The sequence below is a fragment of the Astatotilapia calliptera genome, chromosome 13, assembly GCF_900246225.1.
Source record: "Astatotilapia calliptera chromosome 13, fAstCal1.2, whole genome shotgun sequence".
NCBI lineage: Eukaryota > Metazoa > Chordata > Actinopteri > Cichliformes > Cichlidae > Astatotilapia > Astatotilapia calliptera.
In genome coordinates, this window is record NC_039314.1 from 28,767,763 (window position 1) to 28,789,094 (window position 21,332).

Sequence of the window (21,332 nt, forward strand, 5' to 3'; positions counted from 1 at the left end):
TAAGCATTATTCATGGTCAGCTGGTTACAGTATGTTCGGAAAGTTTAAACGCTCATAACAAAGTGCTTAAATATATTTGACCTCAGTCTTGCTTCAGCGCTCGTGAACAAAGCCAAAGAAATCACAGCTCTAATCTTCTGCAGAGTGAAGAGGTGAAGGCGCTGTGATGCTAATGAACATGGACGGAGGCCGGCAGCATCGTTAGAGCGTTAACTGCTCGCAGCGCTACACGGCGTATGTACGAGCCTCAGCACCCTCATTAGTGCACATCATTTGACTACAAAATCAAGTGGACCTCTGAATCTCCCTCTCCTTTGGCACTTCACCTTTGACTCTTTGCTTTTCATGCTTATATTATCTGTGGACATGAAGGAGGTTCAGACACTCGGTGTGTGTGCACACATAGGTTTGCTTGTTGGCTGAATAAAGAGCGGCGACTGATTTGGTTGCACATGTGCCATTAACTGTCTCTCATTAAGATGCCGTGCTCATTTCTGTTTTTTGTCATCTTCATTTCTTTCATGCTAAGCGTTTGATGCTGTCCCTCAGTTCATGTCTTGTCTGAAAGAAGTTTTTTAGCTCTCCCACTTCAAGGCCAGCCTCTTTTTAAGCCAACTTTCATCTGACTGGCTGCTCGTCGTGATTAGAACAGCAGGTGGGAGTGGCTTATCAACTCTCTCTTAAAGTGATTTCAGAACCCAAATCCAGATTCATGACACTGAATGTAAGAGAAAAAAAACCTTTGAGTCCAAAAGCAGGTAAAAACAAAATATCGGGGAAAGTACAGAAATGGACCAACCAAGTGAAAGAGGAAAAAATAACAAAAACAGGGGGAACACTGGCGTTAAAGTAAACGTCACAGGAGGAAGATGTGGAGGGAAACAGAGATGAAGTGTTCAAAATGCAAATTTCAAAACCATTGGATGATGACACAGTGACTATGGCCATATTTTATATACAGTTTTTTGTCTGTGTTTCCACGTCTGAAGGGAGGAGACGTCCCGAAAAGATCCCGTTAAAAATTCTTCTGGTTAAATAGAAGTATTAGCTCAGCTCACCTTTAACTCTGACAGTAACGTGAGCATGTGTCTGTACTGATGACGTATTGTGGAGAAACTGAGTGCTCACATTGTGGATATGCAAAGTTATTCTGGCGTTGAGTGGTTTGATGAGGCCTTTGGAGAACGCCGCTCTCATGGCCTCCTCTCTGGGTCGTTAAAACTCACTTGGACTTTTTTCAGACTCTGAATCTCGGACAGCAAACACAACAAGACCCCATTAAAATCTCCTCTCATGCACAAACAACAGTGCTGCACATGCACTTGCTGCCCACGCACAATTACTAATGGATGCCTGTTTTTATCCATTGTCTGTGATCTACAGTTTGCAGCGTCAGTTCATCAGAGCAAGCTGCAAAATATGATCCCTTTGAGTCTGCTAAATGCAATAAATGCATTAATGTGGTCATTTTATGCTCATTTTATAAATCCTTAGTGTTTGAAGGTAACACAATAGTTTTTGCTTGTGCAAAACTATTTTAGGGCTAGCAACACAAAAAACCCATGAACCCCTGCTACACATGCTGCTCTGAGTCTGTATTTAAACAAGGTTGAGCTGAGGTCGCAGCTCTCAAAGGTTCTTTATTGCTGCGTCACAAACTCTCACTGTCAGCTTACATTTCCTTTCCAAGCCCTGGACTCTCTCTGCTCCTCCTATCACTCTCCACTCTCTCATTACCCCCCTCTCCTCTCGAGCCGTTCACGCTCTCATAGCGTGGATCTGGCGTGGCATCACTTTACAGCTGCACACTTCTGCAGCAGAAGCCTTTTTTCCTTTACAGCCGTCACTCTCCAGGAATAGCTGCTCTTCATTCCTATTTGAGACTCGGCTTAGGAGACAGTCCATTATGATAAAAATGGTTCCACCGTGGTGACATGTGAACATGTGCAAGATGTTCAGATGCAGCAAAAACCGCTGGTGTCATTTACATTTTATTAGATCCAGAGAGTGTTTGCCAACTGACCGTGTCTATATTTAAATAGCAGTATGGTGTGGATGCAATACAGTGACAGGACAAAGTCAGTGAAGATGCATCAAGCTAGTTTCACAGTGCAGAGAAACATCGAACATCCACAGCTGAGCAAAGCTGAGTTAATTTACAACTACTGCTCTTACACATAGACTGTATATAAAAAATGGAGGTAGCCATGTTGATGTCACCCATTGGTTTCTGCATCTTGAAGCATCAACATCGGCATTTTATTTTTTGAGCCACAGCCATGTTGGTTTTAGAGCCAGAAGTGACCATATTTGGTGCTCGGACCATCGCATGTCTGCCCCGTCTGTCAAACCAGAAATGACATAATTTTTGTGGTAAACTTATTTTTTTCAAAGGTTTCCTGGTATTCTTCATATTTTACTTTATGCCTTTCTGTATCGTTTCTGGGAGGCTTAGAACTTAAATAATAAGGATTTATTTTGATGCTGTTTTTTGCAAATTGTGCACGATTATATTTATTTTAATTTTTCCTGCAGTTTACAAAAATTTCTGTATCTCAAAACTTATGAAGACACTCCAAATAAATTTCCTGTGGTTGGAACTATTTTGTGCAACTTTTTTGCATTTACAGTTTTGAGGGATATACCTCTGAAATTTCTGTAAGCAGATGTGTAAAAAACAAAAAACAACAACAAAAAACAAAAAAACTGTTTATTATTAGTAGTTTATTATTAAATATACGCTGTTTAGGCTGTGTGGCTGTAAAGTTAGGAACTTCCTGCAGCCACCTTTCTATTTTAAATGTGTTTAAAATGCCAAAATAAATTATTCATGTAGTTTTTCTCTGATTGAGCTGCAAGTATAAATTATGCATTTTATTGCTTCATCAGTGAAAACAATGACTTATAGTTTATATGCAGCAAACATGGCTGAAATAAATCCCTGCGGACGTCTCAGAGCTGGAAACTGTCTGTGTGTTTTTCACTTCGGTTTATCACCAGTGTAGATGAGAGTGCAGCTGCTGATGCTGCTCAGCTGTCGACACCCTGACTGTGACCAATGATTCCATCAGCCGGGCTCTTTGTCAGTCAAATCTGATGAGGAGCGACTCGGAAAGAGAGCTTATTGGAAATATAATCAGAGATTTACTGTAAGGAGAGTTTGTATCTTTCACGTCTGATAAAGTGCTTATCATCAAATTAGAATTATGAGAAGTGAATGTGTGACCAGATTTCTGTGCAGATTAGTGAAAGGCTGCTTCTCAGATTTGTAGATGTGAGCTCTCTGCTCGGATCTGTTTCAGGTGATGGTTCACGTTTTCTCTCAGCTACAGGAGCTGATTGTCCTTTGACAGGGGTGCCTCAACCTCTGAAATAAATGAACTCCACTCATTAATAATTCACAGATGATGTTTCCATGTGTTAAATGTGTTGCCTCCACGTCTCCACCCACTTTCTATCAATGTTTGGTTATCTTCTGGTGCTTTATTTAAAAATCGACGATCTCTTTTGTTCTGCGATGTTACGACGCCGCGTGACTCTGATTCCACAAAACAAGAGAGAAAAGAAAAAGCTGACAGCTCCGAGGCAGAGCCAGGAAAAACTGACAACGAGAAGAACTCAGCGGCAGCAGTTTAGTTTCAAGGGAATACTAATCAACTTTTAATGAGTCATTTTCTTTTCTTTCTTCTTTTTAAACGTACTTTAATGAGTTTGAGGTGAAGAAAAAAAATGCACATGTGAAATGTAAAAAACGAGGTCAGAGATCAAATGTTTCAGAATTTGAAGCATAGTTTTTAAAAATAAAAACAAAAACAAAAACATTTTTCTTTGACCTTGAAGAGTTTCAGAGCAGGATTAGAGCGCAGACACGTGGCTGGAATAAAGTGGATTCTCAAGCAGGCTGAGAAAGATTAAACGCAAACACTTACTGGATTTATTGTCTTGCTTTTAGGTTTTTTTACTTCAACAAATAAATTACTTTAGTTTTGGTTTACTGTAATTATCTCTATCCATGCTAGCGTGGTGCTGTTGGCACATCACACGAACACATCGCTCTAACATTTCTCTGAGCCACGACCCGGACAGCTGTCCAAAAACAATTACAAACACACCCTTGAAAAACACCTCTGGACTGTGTGACGTGTTTCCTCATTTACAAAAAAAAGGTCCTATGTATGTTTGTTTGTTTGTTTGTTTGTTTGTTTGTTTAATGGCTCTAGAATCTAGTTCCTGTTAGCAGAGGCAAAACCATCTGAACAGTCTCGAGTCTGTCCGTGTGATTGACATGGTAAGATAATGTAGCAGAGAAATGCCTCACACACACACACACACACACACACACACACACACACACACACACACACACACACACACACACACACACACACACACACACTGGCATTAATAAAGAAAGAATGAGGACAATGCTTACACACACTTTCCAAAGCCCAGGATGCGTTATTGTTACTAATAACAGTCATGTTTGATATATGTGTGTGTGTGTGTGTGTGTGTGTGTGTGTGTGTGTGTGTGTGTGTGTGTGTGTGTGTGTGTGTGTGTGTGTGTGTGTGTGTGTGTGTGTGCGCGCGCTCCCGGGCAGCAGAGTTAATGTTTTCCATGTATGATTTAGTTATTATTCATCAAAGTTTCTCCTTTTTGTTTGTGTGTCGGGATCTTGCCCCAGTCTGTCTCACATTCTGTATCAATATCTCTTCTTTGCTGTGTCGTAGTTACCACGTCATCATTTTTCATGCTTTTCATGTGTAAATGATCACTTAAAGGAAAATAAATGACAGACAGATGCAGCATCACACGCTGGACTCCACACAGAAATATCTGCTAATTATACACATGTAACATAGTTACATACTAATTAATATGTTTATTAATTCCTTATTCCTATTAAATAAACTCAGACTTTCAGACTTTGGACATTTGAATCTTTAATCTTCAGGCCTGCATGTTGAAGCCTGAGAAGAAATCAGGTCGTGCCTGTGACAAAAAGAGGTCAGGGTCGTAGCAGTAAACAAACTGCTTTATGGATGTTGAAATATGATGTGTGGCTACTTTGCATGGTGAGTGCTACACAGATTTGTTTACATATGCCACACTCACACATATTTATCAGAGAATGCTGATCTTCGTCTGGAGTTTATGAAACTGTGATTGTTTGAAACTGAGCCAGAATCATCACTCGGTCGAATGCACATGATGATGTAAAAACTGCGACGACACAAACACGCAGCAACACTTCTGTGTGCAGTCAAACACACTTGTGTTTGGGACTGGAGTGTTTATGGTCAAACAGAGCTGCAGCACTGAGCTGCAGAGGACTCCTGTCCATGAGATCAATGCAGAGGTGAGAAGTGCCATATTGATTTTAACAGATAGTGACTGTTTGCACGGCGCCGTCACCTGAGAGGAAGCTCGTCAAACACTAACAGGGCGCAAATTTCATCTCAACGTGGACCTCTGACCCGCGCTGTCAGCCCGCAGAGACACAACACGGCACGTGTCACAGAGTTCATCGCTGGCTGCTTGTTGCACGGCAACACGTGTGTGCTGAGGCAAAGGGAAGCAAGCCCATAACTGTACCTGCAATTTAGTTTGGTCATGTGATAAATTTCAGGCAATCAAAAAAGTTGCTGAAGAGCCAAAAATCAGCAAAATCACAAATAATAATAATAATAAAAAATAAGAGTTTTGATGGCTGGGTTTAGTTTTGTATTACTGTGTTAGCATCAGTGGATGTTTGTGGCATTTTGCACTGTTAGAAATAATAATAACAATGTTTATATCTCCACGTCTTTTATTTTCTAAAGATAAACTCCTACTGTGTTTGTTTACTTTTCTTCCCTAACTGCTCGTCAAGCAGATAATTGAAAACTGATTCCATCTCAGATTAGCACATTTTTACAACTGTTCGTTCTCAGCCGTCTCCAATTTGCATAAAACATTTATGGTGCAAAGTTTGAAGAGTGTTGGGAAGTTTTAGCCTCATACACAGGATCAGACTTTGCAAGATGTACACATTTTGTTTTTTACATGAATGCATGTGAAAATCTGAAAAATTGAAGATATTTTTGTTTATATTATAATATTTTTGTAGTCTTGCCAGACCAAGTTTCCAATGTTCATGCCATATACACTTACACTGCTGCGAAACATTTTTATCAGTTTAAATTAAAGTATAAATCTTATAAAGTTTGTATCTGTCTTGTGTGAAACTTGTATGAAAAGCATACAAGAGTGAAAACATATAAAAGATCCCTTGAAAAATTATATAAATGAAACTTGTTTCTTCTGGATACTTACTAAAACAATCTATGAAAGTAATGAGAAAGTGGCCACTTTCATGAGTAAATCATATAAGCCTTCTATGATTCACTATATGAAGTAGGCCACATCTGATGCAAGTCTTTTATAAGTTTTTTCTATTTCTTTTTCATTTGGGTTGTTTTTGACTTACTGTGAAATATAACTATAAAAGCGTGAAACTCATAAATATTCAGAAATTGTCTCTTTTGTTTGTGTTTCAAATATGTTTGTTCATATTTCAGCTGGACAGTTAGTGGATATTTCAGGCTTTTTATCTGTTATAGTTTTATATCTATATGTTATAGCCTGAAAACGGGTCGATGGACTATACTGTAAAAAAATGTCATTAAAAAAACCAAAAAAACAACCTTTGACCATAATCAAAGAAGCAAATCAGAGATGGTTGAACATGTTGATGGAATAACCCAAAGTAATAAATTATTTGTAGGAAATAGCAGCCACGCCCCTCCCTGAGCCTGCTTCTGCTGGAGGTTTCTTCCTGTTAAAAGGGAGTTTTTCCTTCCCACTGTCGCCAAAGTGCTTGCTCATAGGGGGTCACATGATTGTTGGGTTTTTCTCTGTATGTATTATTGTACAATCTACCTTACAATATAAAGCGCCTTGAGGCGACTGTTGTTGTGATTTGGTGCTATATAAATAAAATTGAATTAATTGAAAATAACAGACATCTTTTACAGACCTGCAAACTTCAGATTAGGCAGAAGGCCAAAAAAACTGATTTGCTTCCTACTTACAAATCAGATCTACGCCGTAACCAGAACCCCTTTTTAACCCGACGCAGCAACTTTTACGTAACCTGCCATGTAACTCACGTCAGGTTGATGCATAACCAGGTGCAGGGATGAAAGCTTAAGAAGTTTGTTGGAACCTGATATCACAGCAAAGCGTGTAACAGACACGCCGGGCCACCGTGCCAGAGTTTAGGTTTAGGTTGTGTTAAAACACACTCATTCACAGTGACCATCATGCTGTTTGACAAATGATGAGATGAGAGTTACACATGTTTCTGACTAACACCCCGACGAGGCGTGTCACAGATAGACACATAAACTAAATGGCACCAAGTGACACCAAAAATCAATACGTCACGGCTGTTAGTGTGCTAACATTATGATGGCTATGCCCATCTTTCATATACAGGCTGTGTTTTCACAGAAACATTGTTTCTGACTCAACAGTAATGTTACTCTTATCTATTCTGAGCAGAAGCTTCTCAATAAATGAGTAACAGCTCGGAAACTTCCTCATTTCTGCAGGGACTCACTGTTACTCTCCTCTGTGCGTATTTTACAGTGCTGTAGGGTGTCAACACTAAACAGTGACTGTAGAAAATAAGTGAGACATGAAGATCAATGAAAACGGACAAATAGCTTTTTGTCAGCATTCAACTCGTCGCAGAACTTGTAGTTTTCTTATGAAGACTGGCTTAAAGGTTGACCTACATTTGTGCCGAACACTCAACTTCACAGGAGCATCGGAAAGAGCTGCAAACACAGTACTGGCATAACATCACCTTTAACCCTTTGAACGCAGGCCATTCTTTGATATTACCATCTGAAAAAACATCTGAAACTTACTCAGCTGGAAAACTGCAGCTGAAGGGTTAAAAAATAATCTTTCTTGTTTTTCCAGGGAGAACAAAAATGGAAAAATAAGACCCGTATAGGAATGAGACAGCAACGCAGGTGTTCGTGAAGCTGCAGGAGGTCAACGCTGACTGGGCAAGAAACCAAAACAGTGAAGTTTGGTGCTCAAACACAGTGTAAGGGTGACGAGTGAATGTTGTTGTTGCTGATGACAAAATAAATCCAGTTTATGTCCAAATAAGAACTAAGAGTTCACTTTGTCAGATATAACACAATCCGCTTACACACAATAATCCCTGTGGTGAGTGTAATCATGTCTGCTGGTGTTGAGCCTTTCTACAGCGAAAAATTAAACTTCAAATCTGAGCGAGCACCGAGCGCGCTGCCACGGAAATGTGACATTCACAGAGAAACCCCCGGATCCCCCCACTGACATGACCGCTGTGGGCAAACCTCCACCCGCCCCACTCCTGCTAAACAGGTGACAACAGATTTAAGAGCGACAGGCGTTAGTGCTGCTGAATCTTTGATGGTATTTATTTTTTGCTGTGTTTGCATCTATTTGCAATGTAATGTGGTTGGCGGAGCACCGTGATTCAGACTGCTGTGCCCGTGCACCACCTCTCGCTGCTGTTGTGGGTGATGGGGTGTTCCTGATGAAAGGCTGTGTTCCCTGTAGCTTAGCATTATGGCAAAGGCAGGACTAGCGGGTTAAAACAGAAGTCTTCGTGTCCTCCTTGTCTGAGCTCGCCACAATAGGTTTAAATGCTAAATACATTTCTTAAAGTCAAAGACTGTTGCATATAATTCAATTTTTGCTTGATGCAATGTGCATAAAGTTAAAAGATTAAAACACATTTTAAAAATACACTTTTCCACTTGATTCAGTTTTAAATGATGGATTGTGCAGAAAATGTAGAACTGGGCTGGAAGCTCTTCGGCTTTATTACATATTTTGTTTGTGTATCATGTTTTTAAAAAGTAACCAAGGAATAAAATAACTAATTATTTTTGAAAATAAGTAATCAGTAAAGTAACAGGATTACTTTTTCTAGGAGAAGTAATCAGTAATTAGTTACTAATTACTTTTTTCAAGTATCTTGACCAACACTGTCTGGCTCCAAAAGGAAGAAGGGAAAAAAACACGATAGCAGCCAGAGTACCAGCCTGACTTTGCAAACAGGGATACGAGACCACACGAATGAAATCATCAGTAGAATCCAGTAAAAATGACCACTGTGCACTCGTGCAAATGAATTTATGTCTCTGCTGGACTTGAATAGGAATATGCAATGGAAAAAAACTGGATGCTTTGTGGAGGAGCGTCGCGCTGTGGGACGTGTTCCTGTGCCTGAATATCCCCCAGGCAGCATCTCTGTTTATCCCATTTATTACAGCGATGCTGATGTCAGGACTGTGGAGCAGCGAGTTTCAAAAGCAATTACACACTTTCTCAAAAAGTGCATTATGTAACTGAACTTTTATAAAGAAGCTCATTGAGCCACAGCAACAATCTTCCACCCTGCTTTCATCTGGTAAACTCAAAGGTCTGTATCAGGTTCATACGGGAGTTTGACACAGATTTCATTAACATCTGTTTGCCATTAATTCATAAGTGTGTACACACAATCGCAAAAGCAAAGTAAAGTTATTACTTTTAAGCAAAGAAGTCTTGCTTCTTCTGGGGCTTGTAAAAGCCAGGAGCAATAATATCTGCCTACAAACCGAACACAGAGGTCTTTTATCACGTGTGATGCTCGAGTGTGAGCCAGCAAAGTTCTGAAACTCCCAGCACAGTTTAAATCTGCAGCATGGAGCCGCACTCAGCACTGCAGAGCTGCTCTGGTAGCGAAAACAACACTTTGTAGCAGAATTTGGTGACTGTTCAAGACAGCAACCCTCGTGTAGCCAAGCTGATCTGCGATAAGATTCAATTTGCATGACTTCAAAGCAACAAATTTCAAACCGGAGGGGTTTCCCTAAATTGGAAAGCAGCTCGCGGTTGCCATTAAGGTAGACTTAAAGGAAAGCCTGTGACCCTCATATCCACCACACCATGACTGCTCCGGCAGGTTCTGTGACGAAGTCAGGAGGAAACAAGTAGGTCTTTGTTGCCATTTTTCTGTTTTTGGACAGCACAGCCGAACCTGAACAGAGAGCCCACTGTGTTTGTGAGCTCCTGGGTGTGGTACAGCGGTGACTTTGCTTTGTGTCACAGCTGAAGCATTTTAAAGATGTTCTAATCATTGTTTAAGTGTTTGCTGCGCTCTGATGGTGAAGAATACAGCGGAGGCCGTGCTCAGAGAATGTGAAAATGAAAAAAGGTACCATGGCGTAAAATCAGGGATGTCGAACTCCAGGCCTCGAGGGCCGGTGTCCTGCAGGTTTTAGATATCACCCAGTTTCAGTACACCTGAATCAAATGATTAGTTCATTAATAGCCCTCTAGAGAACTTCAATGCATGTTGAGGAGGTCCTTCACCATTTGAATCAGCTGTGTTGGATCAAGGACACATCTGAAACCTGCAGGACACCGGCCCTCGAGGCCTGGAGTTCAACACCTGTGGCGTAAACCAAGGAAAACTGACTGTTGGTTCAGCATGTTGTTAGCATGATCGTGGCCCACTCCTTGTGGAATTTAGCTGGTGTGACGAGGTTTTCCTCAGGAAATGTGGCTCAGACAGAGTCACTGGTTTTCCTCCAGTTTTCCTGATTGCAGCACCAACACGCAGGAATAAAACAGGACATTTGTTAGACTGTTTTTCTTTCTACCTGCCTGCCATGCAAACAACTGAAGAACATTACTGTAACAGCACTGTGCTTACTGAATATTGTACAATGATACATTACTGTAATACTGAAAAACATTATGTTATGATTATAGTAAGGCGTTAGCGGTGTTGCTTAAAACGAGCGTCCCTAATAAAGATTTCAGCAGACTGGGACTCTTTCCTGCTCGTCATACACAGATTATGTGATGAGCGTCTGTGGCCACTCTCACATGTTTTTTAGGCTACTGCTATTAAAATATCCACATCCTGCATGTGAATATACAGAACATGTATATCTGAGGTGAAATTAGGTTGCAAAGACACACATGCATGTGTGTATCTTCACACATTAGTGCATTTGTGTTCTTCTTGTTTGTTGGGCTTTGCTGCACATTTTCAACAGTGACGCTATTGTTTCAAATGATTTTGTTCCCTCTGCAGTTTTACACAAAGCTTTGGATTCCTGTGTAAACACACTTCAGTTGCAGTCATCACTGACACCTATAACACGTAGTGTGTTGTATTTTTCTTCCACTGTGTGTATTTCTGACTTCCTCATTTTTTATCGTCATGTCTCTCGAGTGTAACGTGTCATGACTCACTGTGCTAATCTTAGCATTTCCTGTGTGTGTATTTGTGACTTATATGTTGTTTTGTGTGTGAACATGACTCTTCATGTTGAGACAACTGCCTTCATGATTCAGAGGCAGAGCTTCAGCTACATCGAACAGCTCTCTGTGGTTAAGCACTGTGACGCGCTCCCACTAACAGTGCTCACAGAGAAAACCTTAGGCCTTAAAATCACCTATAAACCTCTTACATACATCACTACCTGTGGATAAATCCATGCTTTTGTGTTTCAATATAAGCATTTAGAAAGTAAAACGTCTTAAATGAGCAGTTTTTCTGTGGGAATTTTGCATTGAAAGACTAACAGGAAACTAGCAAAGCAAAGCTGACACTTTTTAAATATTATTGTTCTTTAAAAGCACACAATCTTTACTTTCGGTGTGAACATGAACTTCAGCAGCATCCCTTCTGAAGTATCATTTGTTGGTTTTGGTGTCTTTACAGTAACAAACTGACTTGTTTGCTTCTTTTGGTTCAAACTAAAAGGCTAACGCTTCACAGTAAGAGAGAAAGTCATCGGGCAGTGGGGCAGTTTGCAGTCAAGGGCAAATTGAGAAATGAGGAAGGGGTTTCTGTGTCAAGTGCAGGAGTTCAAGTATGCTGGAGTTGTTGCTGTGTGGGGGAGGGTAGAGCAGGAGGCTGTCAAAGGAATTGGTGCAGTGAGCTGAATGCTATATCAGCCTGCCGGTGAAGAAAGAACTGAGGTTAAGACAAACCTGCTGGTTTACAGGTCAGTCTAAATTTCTGTCTCATCTGTGGCCATGAGCTGTGTGACCAATGGCATCATGGAAAAATATTTCAAAAGCAAAGGAAAAGGCTTAAAATGAGCTGTATGTGAGGCAGTACAAGAGGGAGATTCAGTTTTAAGCAGTTTTAAGCAAGAGTGGAGAACGGCTGTCTGGTTTAGCAGATAGGAGAAGAGAGCGAGATTGAGCTGGAAAGGATGTGCAGCAGGTTAGGATGATTAAAGATAGAGATGGAAATGTGCTAACGAGTGAAAGGAGCTTGTAGAGAAGATGGGAGGAGCTCCTAAATGAAGAAAATGAGAGAGGGAGAGAGAGGATGGAAGACAGTTAGCGAATTGGGAAGTGCAGAGAATTAGTAAGGAGGAAGTGAGTGCAGCTGTGACATAAGGCGATGTCAGAGCTTTAGGCTACGTCCACACTAATCGTTTTCTCTCCATTTTGGCCTCCCGTCCACACTGAGATGGCGTTTTCCTCAAGGGAAAACGCAGCGTTTTGAAAACGCTCTCGAAAACGCATACATTTCAAAACTGAGCTGTCCCGTCACAGTGTGGCCACTCGAAAATGCAGACTTTCTATAATGATGACGCATTTTAGTCATGTGATGCAGTCATGTGACCAATTACGGAGGACATTATACAGCAGTTGTTTTGCTTTCAATTTTGACAGATCTATCTGGGCTGGTGTGGACGTAGTCTGAGTGACTCCAAAGGGACAAAGTGGGTGAGCCACACCATGCTGATATGAGAAACAGTTTCTTCATGATGAAGGTGGGGATGGACAGTCTGAGGTCAGGCAGGAGTGTCTGTGGACTATGATGTTGCTAACATTGAGATCTGTGCTGAGAGCAGGGAACAGGTGGAAGGTGGTGTCTGAAGGGTGTCTATGTGTGAGGAGGTGGAGGGTCATTCATCTTACACAACGAAAGAAATCAGCTGAGGTGGTTCGAGAATCTGACCAGGATACCTTCTGGGTCTTTCAGGGGCATAAAAATGGGAGGAGACCCCATAGCACAGTGGAGAGATTATTTCCACCGGCTAGCTTGGGAACACCTCGTGGCACCTCCAGAAGAACTTGATCTCGGAGGAGACAGGAGATGTGAGCATCTGTGCTTAGATGGCTCCTCCTGTGACCTGGGCCAGATAAGCAGATGGAGGAATAATGAATGAGGAATCCTCTGGTAGTTACTGAGTCAAACATCGGTTTCCTTACAATTCCTGATCCAGGACTTTACATGGATCCAGTTGGAAGATACAGCAGTGAATCATTAGGTCGTGATAAGTTTAAACCTAACTTTTCATTTTGTTCCTGAGTTGATCCTGATGAACTGGTACCTTTGTACCAGCCTGTCATTCAATGAAGAACTAAATGTTCCTGTAAAACTGGATGGTTTATTTTATTAGCTCTGCTGCTAAAGTTTTACAGCTTTTAAAATCAGTGTTTGGAAGAGGAGTGATTAATTTCACACCAGCAGCGTCACAGTAAAATAAAAGTAGTAGAAATATGAATGCCTCCATCCTTTTATTGTGCACTTATGAACAAAGCTATGTACGTGATGTCTCCACGTGTATATGTACACTGATACATGTGGAAGTCGTGCACGTGCAGGCCAAACAGGAGGAGGAGATAATGACGCTGTTACAGTGAAGCGCACGTAACACCTCACACCTGGCTCCGCCCTCTGTATACATTTCCTCGTGCTACCCTCCTTCTATCCCCCATCGATGAACACGATCAGTAAAACAGTAAAAACTAATCAAACACACGCCGATCCAAACAAACCTAATACCGTGCGTTCCCACTGGCTGCTTATCATTCAGGTCATGAACTGAGGGGATGTTCTATCTCGTGACCTTTAAACTTAGCATATGCTAACTATTTACAGACAGTCAGAAAATACATTCAAATACACACAGGAATGCTTATATGCACACACAAACTTGTATATCTCACTGTGCAGTAGGGGAGACCGGGGATAGTTGTAACATTTTTGACATTTCTGTCTGTAAATTGGAGCTCGTTTAAGGTAGTGGATTCAAAATGTAATGCAAAGTATTTACATGTCTCTGCTATTAAATAGTGCAGCTATTTTCTCTGCAGCACAATTACCCATTGCATGGTATGGTCTCAAACACAAAGAGTGAAATGTTACAATTAACCCCATAGTCTGGGTTAGTTGTAACATATCCTGGGGTGAAATGTAACACAATGAAATAAGGGTACTAACAAAACATTAACATGTAATCTTTGTTTATTCAACACATGAATGCACTTAGAGCCATTTATGTAGCTGTGTGTGTGTGTGACAGAATGCAGAAATCTAGCTTTTGAACATATTCCAACCCCCCAAAAAAGACAAATTATGGAATTTTCTGCAACTGAATATTTCATTCATTTTGGTTGGTCTTCCTTGAGTTTGGCCTCATTGGCTCAGTGGGCATTATAACCTACAACTCTTGCACCAATTTTGAACATAACAATGAAGCTGAAAAAATGTAGTTGTTCACCAGCATCGCAATTCCATTACTTTTTATCATGGCTTACCTTGGTGTGGTTTGCAAAGTGCTTCAGAAAGATGAGGAAATCTGTTTCTTGCACCCATCCTGATTTATTTCCACTACCAGTACTTCCTACTGGTCCATCTCTGACACAGTGGTCTGCATAATGTATGTGTGGGAACACAAACAGTGGAGGAATTGTGTTGCCAATGGCATTAACCGCATATACAAAAGCGACCAGTGAACCTCTCTCTGCTGATGTCGTTGCCCCAACTTGTTTAATATAAGTTAAAGTAATAGTGTGGTAAGTTGTAACATCTGCATTATTGTTACAACTAACCCAGACTGTTGCTGTTACAACTGACCCAGACTCCTATAGCCATGAACTAGCTAACATTACAGCCAACGGCTAAAACATTAGCACTAAAGACTTACACAGAATATATCCCCATAGACATACAAATAACATAATTTAAATTTGATGAGTTTAACTGCAAAGCAGATAATGCTATTACACATTGAAATAAAGTAGAAAAACTTACTTTTTGGCATACAAATTACTTTTTTTCATGTTAAATTGTCTGTGTTTGACAAAATGTGCTGATTTTTCACATGTGATAGCAGAACTGAATTGGGCATGCACAGGATGAGTCACATCATTTGAAACTTAGCCCTGATTGGAGAAATTGGAAGTGTTACAACTGACCCACGTTACAACTATCCCCGGTCTCCCCTACCAATGTTACCTTCTAATTGAGCACAACTACACACCCACATCAGCACCCACCTGGTCACCCAGTTTGTTCTGTTTGTTTTGTTTCTGGTGGAGGAGGAGCAGCGTGCGCCTCTTGTTTTTGTTCTGCAGTGTTTTCATCTCAGCCTGCACGTTTCATCTCTGCTGAGGCTTGTCTCCTCTCCTCGCACAACAGTAATTATATATAACTATATATTTCTTTGCTTCTTATTCTGTATCAGCTTGTTCATTCGTCTGTTTGTAGGAGAGCTGTTGTAATTCTAAAGCCATTGTGCAGTCTGATTTAGCATTTCTTTTGTAGCACACTGGGCTGGTTTCAGGTAGCCTGATGATCAAAGTAAACGCACTCTGTGTAGCCAGCGCATTCTGCCGTCAAGGGCGATCATTGGTTAAATGTGATCATGTGACTGATGCAAGCCAGATCCTTTTATTTAGCAAAACTGTGATTAATAGTTAAATATTATTGTTAAGGAGCACAGACAGGACTTCGCGTGCCCACACACTTTAAAAATAATAATAATAATTTTTTTTAAAAAGTTGCCTCAACAAAAGGGCACTTTGGGCACCCATCAGGAAAGGGGCGGGTGCTCAAGCCCCTCTAGCCCCCCCCTGCACGTGCCTGCTGTGGGTGTCTGTAAGTGTGGACCTGATGACCATCTGCAGAGACAATACTAGGGTGAATTTTGGGAAGTGATTCCTTTGAGCTAACAAGGTAAACTTTACTTTTACTGGCTTTGGGTTTGTCATGTTGTGATGTGGTGATGATAGCCTGTAAGCAGGAGGTGACCGGGAGCGGGGTCGTTGGGTGTCATCTGCATAAAAATGAACCGAGATGAGGACTGACTGTTTTTACATACACCCTTATTTGCCTGTTCTGAAGCCCCCCCCCCCGTGAAACACAAACAGCTGGAGTCTCTACACTTCAGACTGAGCCACTTCTGTCCTTGTTTAGCATTTGTTGTATTTATATAGAGCTTTTCTAGTTTTATTGACCACTCAGGGTGCATTTAAACCAGGCGCTACATTAACCTTGTTCCAAAGATATTCAGATGTTCATCCTGTCCACCTAAACACTTTGCATATGATGCTCCACAGCAGTTTAGAATCTGGGATTAGCTTAATAGGCATGTCTTTGGACTGTGTGAGGATGCCAATACAGACACAGCGAGAACTAGCAGAGGCCACATCTGAGTGCCCCAGTTTACCAGGAGACTCCAAAGCTTTTGGAGTGAGCTAGCTGGTCAAATGTCTTTGATTTATAATGAGAACAATCAGACGAGGTGGAAACTGAAGGTTGAAAGGACTGATTTCATCTCTTTACGTCTGAGAGGATTGGATTTGTTTTTGTGGCCTTACTGTCACTGCAGGGGAGGTTCCTGTCATGTTCATTGCATGACTTCTGTCCACTCCTGGATGTGATGTGAACTCCGTTCATATTTGACCAGCACTGGACTCTGAGCTGCACGTGAGCTCGGCCACACATTTCTTAGCTGCTAGTGAAACTATATGATAATGTAAACAACGTGATTGTGTAACAAAAGCATTAAGTTTTAATAAACACAAAGTTACGCAGTGGCATTAACAAAATTAACAAAATCAAAATTTTAGTAAAAGAATGAAGAATTCAAAAGAATGAATCTGTGTAACCAACTAGTATTTCTTATCTTTAGTAACTTTAATGTCCAATGTTTAAAGATTTAAATGTCTAATTAACACATCGCTCTCTAAAGGAAGGAGACAGAAACTAAAACTACTTGTTTTATGTAGATGATGTCAGGTATAATCCACAAAAGGATTATTATCAGCTATGAACTGTCTCTCGTCTGAGAGAACCTAAAAACCAAAAGCTGGAAATGAGCATCATTAAGAACAATAGTTTCTGCGCTTTCACCAGGTGGATGATGAGGCCTCGGACATAATACAGTAATGCGGATTAGCCCGAGTCCCCTTCTTCAGTCCTCGTTCTCCCTGTAGAACTATTGAATAATCACTGTCCTTGAAAAGCTTTGCACCTGGTTGAACGAGGCATTTGTGTTGTTTATAACCCAAGGCTTACACCAGTTTCAGTGAAGAGTCAAGTTGTCTTCAGCACAAAGCCCTGCAGGCAGGGTGGATAGAAGCCACTTTGTACGTGTTTTTTACATTTGCATATAAAAGGTCCAGAGCCTTGTCTCCCCTCCTTGCCCCATTAGCAATTATACAAATGTTGTCAGGAGCAGAGAAAGACAAATAGAAGGATTGGCTGAAACCTCCAGATAAGCCTTTGAATGCGCCTGGCTGTTTTCTAGCCTTGCAATAATAAAACACGTTACATCCCACGCTGCTTCTGCATTGGCGGAGAGTACATTCTCGTGAAACAGAGTCGCCTCATGCTAACTGCTAAGTGGTCAGTGGCCCTGTTGCATACTTGCTCCAAGCGGGTCCTCCTGCAAGTGTGGGAGGACCAAAACTGCAGTTTGCTGAACGGCCACTTGATGCTGTCACTAAAAGTGAATCAGTGTGCTACAGTTTTAATGAATGAAACTTGGGTATTTTATCAATATGTTTCTTGGCAAACATCTGTGCTACACCCATACAGCCATACATCACTGTAAATCCAAATCTCAGCTACTTTTGACACTAAAAACCAACCTGGTACAAAGGGTTTCTTGCCAAAACAGCCCTGATCCATCGAGGCATGGACTCCACTAGACCCTAAAGGTGTGCTGTAGACCTTTGAAGTCCTGTAAGCTAAGCGGTCGGCCTCCGCGGATCAGACTTGTTTGTCCAGCACATCCTACAGATGCTGGATTGGACCGAGATTTAAGTCAACATCTTAAACTTGTTGTTATGCTCCTCAAACCATTCCTAAACCATTCTGTGCCAGGGTGCATTATTCTGCTGGAAGAGGCCAGGCAACACCATCACACTGCCTCTGATGGCTTGCCTTCCTCCCATAGTGCATCCTGGTGGCAGGTGTTCCCCAGGTAAGCAACACACACATCTGGCCATCAGCGTAAAAGAAAAAGTGATTCATCAGACTGGGCCACCTTCTTCCATTACTCCGTGGTCCAGTTCTGATTCTTTCATGCCCTTTGTTGGTGCTTTTGGTAGTGGAGAGGGGTCAGCATGGGCACCCTGACTGATCTGGTGCTACGCTGCTCCATACACAACAAACTGTGATGCTCCGTGAACTCTGATACATTTCAATAAGTACCAGCAGGACCTTTTTTGGCAATTTGAGCTCCTGTAGCTCGTCTGTTGGATCGGTCCACACAGGTCAGCCTTCTCTCCACACATGCATCAGTTGGCCCTGTCGCTGGGTCACCACTGTTCCTTCCTTGACCACTACAGGCTGGGAACACCCCACTAGAGCTGCAGTTCTGGAGATTCTCACCCAATCAGCTGACCGACACAGTTTGACCATCATCAAACAAACTCAAATCCTTGTGCACGTCCAATTTCCTGCACCAAACACATCAACCTTGTGGCCAAAATGTTCACTTGCTCCCTGATATATCCCACCCACTGACAGGTGTGTTATTGACCCATCAGTGGTCTAATGTTATGTCTGATTGGTGTACAAGATGTATTTTGGGCACAAGCCCAGGGGTCCACATCACTGGAGGTTATACAAATGTGAGGACTTTTATTTTAAACTTCAGGTATTGATGTTTTTCCTCATCAAAATAAACATGTTTGTTTGTGGATCATAACAGACTGATGATAATATTTGGTGGGATACAGTGGGACCATGTTTTGAAAGAAGACAGGAGGACAGACACTGAGGACCTCCGGAGAGCAGAGCGAGAAAGAGGAAGGAGACACCTTGCGAGTGGAAGGATACTTTAAATATATTATTGTTTGGCAAAAAATGCATAAAAAATCTATTGGTGCTTCATTTTCCCCTTTACTTCAAATTCTGTCTGACATGTCCTGATGTATACTTTGCATTTTTCAGCAAGTTAATTCACTTTCTGATCACAACTCTTTCCTGCACCTGAATGCATGGTTGATTTTTGTCCAGTCAGAACATCCCTCACAAAGAAACCTATGGTGCAAAGCTGTGCTTAGCAATCAGTTAGTGTCGAGAGGGTAATAAACGTGTTATAGAGTGGTTATGCAGCCATTCAGTTTATAAGCTGGACTTACTGTTTGGGCTCTGCTGTAATTGTGTATCTAAATTTATCATAGAAGTTAGAAATGATGGAGAAAGACTCATAATAAAGTGCAGACGCGCTGATGATAAAAAATTCTTTCATTTTCATTTACTCGCTTGAATTTACCACATCTGCCGAGACAGAGTGCAGAGGAATGTAAACAGGAAAACCAAATGAAGAAAAGGAAATGAGAGCAGGCCGTGCAATAAAAGGGAAGACAGTGACGGCGAGTGTAGGAACCTACATTCGTACACAAACGGAATGAAAAGCTGACGGGCAGAAAGAGTTTTTGTGATGATCCTTCAGGAAATTACAGGTTTAAAAGGAATGTGGATCCACGTGCCAGCAGGTGGAGGAGAGCTGAAGCCCAAAGCCAGGTTGACTTCACGATCAAAGCGTTGTCTCAAGCTGATACTGGATCAGCTTTTCAATTTTTATGCAGTTGAGCCCACAGTGAGAAATGCAGCAGCAGGGTGGTGATTCTTAAGGAGACCTCCAGGTCAGATTCAACAGTGAAGGTCAAAGTGAAATCTGCACAGATCACTCAGCACAAAGAAAAAGAAAGCTCCACACAGTACATGTCCATGCAGAGTGGGCTTGAGTTCACACATCCACTCAGTTTGTTTCATTACGCACATAAAGGATTTCAAGAAATCTGACAAACTACGTCTTGTAAAGAGTTTTTCACACTTCACAAAGTTGCATTTTCTCCTAAATTTAGAACAAAATATAAAGCATTTGGCCTTGAACACTTCAGAAACACGGTGTATAACCAGAAACTCACTCCGGATAGGATCACTTAGGCCTCCAGTAACAGTCTGAGGAACACTTGGAGGAGGATAAGCTAATAAGTACAACTGGATAACGATAATTTGATGAGTCATGGGGTAAAAACATCACTGTCTTCATCCATGGTATGTCACGGTACTGTATCGTGCTTTGAGTAGAGAGTTTTCTTATGTAAAAGTTATACACATGAAAGCTAAAGATGCACTCCAAGAGTTAAAGCGTGATAAAGAGAGAAAATATTCCGGCTTCACCCTGATCCAGCCCGAGGACTTTCCTTTGTGCATGCAAGCCGGTCACCATTCTTCCTGCTGAATATGAATCCAGCACGAGCAGCCGCACGGACAAGTGAAACGAGGGAAGCGAAATAAAGCCCAAATTCCTGCAGGCAGCTGAGGCGTGTTCTGTTTGTAGTCACTCCGAATGTACAAGAAACGCATCTGAAATCTGTGGAGCAAGTCACACGTCCTGAACGCAGCTGATCAAATTAAGGAAGCTGTTATCTGAAACTGAAACTTGCACGTGGGACATAATGCATGGACGAATGCATTGTGTAGATCAGTGAGGACTGACCGGTCACTATGATTAAGCCGGCTTTAACTAAACTGTCTCTATGGGAAGATTTTTAGTGTATACAGGTGACATGATACCGACTAAAAGCCTTCCGGCCATTCAGACCTGTGTTAAATCCATCTGATGTGACAGAGATGGATTTTTAAAGTAAAACTATAGAAGAAAATCTGTAACTCAGCATGACTATTTACTATGTTGCATATAATAAAGTCTTGCCGTACTTTCCCTTCATGTTTTGATTGAATAAAAGCCCCGCCCACTCCCGGTATAGGCACAAATAAATGATTCATCTCAAATGTTTGTAAACACAAGCTTGTTTTGCTGCTGTGTTTACAAACATCAGTTATGTAATTGGAAGAATAAAGTATTCAACTATTAATAATATTTATGAGATATTTAAAACCAGCCCATTAATCATTTTGATGAGTTGAGGGTTTGAATTCCTGCGGTGCATGCTGCTCACAAGCAGACTATATTTTATACTTGTTAGCATGTAAACCTTGTTTTTAGGAG